The sequence below is a fragment of the Lathyrus oleraceus genome, chromosome 2 (genome assembly GCF_024323335.1).
Source record: "Lathyrus oleraceus cultivar Zhongwan6 chromosome 2, CAAS_Psat_ZW6_1.0, whole genome shotgun sequence".
Taxonomy (NCBI): Eukaryota; Viridiplantae; Streptophyta; class Magnoliopsida; order Fabales; family Fabaceae; genus Lathyrus; species Lathyrus oleraceus.
This window is the reverse complement of record NC_066580.1, coordinates 330,615,143-330,616,287: the sequence shown is the minus strand read 5'-3', so window position 1 is coordinate 330,616,287 and position 1,145 is coordinate 330,615,143.

Here is a 1,145-nt window from a genome sequence, read left to right as displayed (position 1 = left end):
CTATATCAATTGAGTGTAATTTAACCTTGAGAAATTGCGGAATATATACTTTAATATTAAAAGTATTTTTCAAGGGTTTCTTTTGTTGCTATGAGTTTAAGAAAACAAAAAATATTTTAAAGTGCACGGATATGTGCATCTCTTTTACTTTTAAAAATGTGAAGAATACATTTAATTGAAGTAATTGTAAAAGGTTGATCCATATATATATATATATATATATATATATATATATATATATATATATATATATATATATATATATATATATATATATATAAATAAATTTATATTTTATTATACTTAATATAATAGAATATAAATTTATTTATATAATTCGTATGAATTTTATGTTAAATGTATTAAATATAATTTATTTTTATCTCTTATTTATTAACATCAATTGTATCTCCTTTTTATTCACTTATCTCTTTTTTATCTTATAATAAATGTATTTTATTTTTTTATTATTATATTTTAATTTATTTAATATTTTATTTTAAAATAAATATTATATCAAATAAGTATGTAAATATTAGTATTCTTTATTATGAAATATATGATGAACAAGTACTATAGCATTTATTTATTTTAATTTGAAAGATTCTGAAATAATTTTAGAGACACTAAGTAAGAGATAATCAAATTTCCGTTGATTTTTTCATTTCTATAATTAAAAATTATTGTTAGAGAAATACAAATAATATTCTATAAAGTTTATGAAAATAAACATATGAGCTAATTAGTTGTATGCTAAAAAATTATTCATTGAAATTTAATAAAAATTTAATTATATTTGTTTTATAATATATTTTATTAAAAATAATAATAATAAATTTATTGTGAGTAAATTATTATGATATTGTTTGGAAAGAAATAAAGTTAATAATCAAATATCATATTAGTGTATTAGTGAGGATTCAAATCCAAAACCTTTAATAGAGAGTAGCAATATTTTTTCCCTTTTTAAAATTTAAGATAAATTATAAGAGATGTCATATTGGAAAATAAATGATGAGCCACAAAAATAACTTGAAGTATGGCAAGATAGTTTAATGTATTGGATTTAGTAGATTCAATTATATTTATATATTTTTAAATTTAATATCATTTTCTAAAAAAAATCATATAATTTACATATTTTT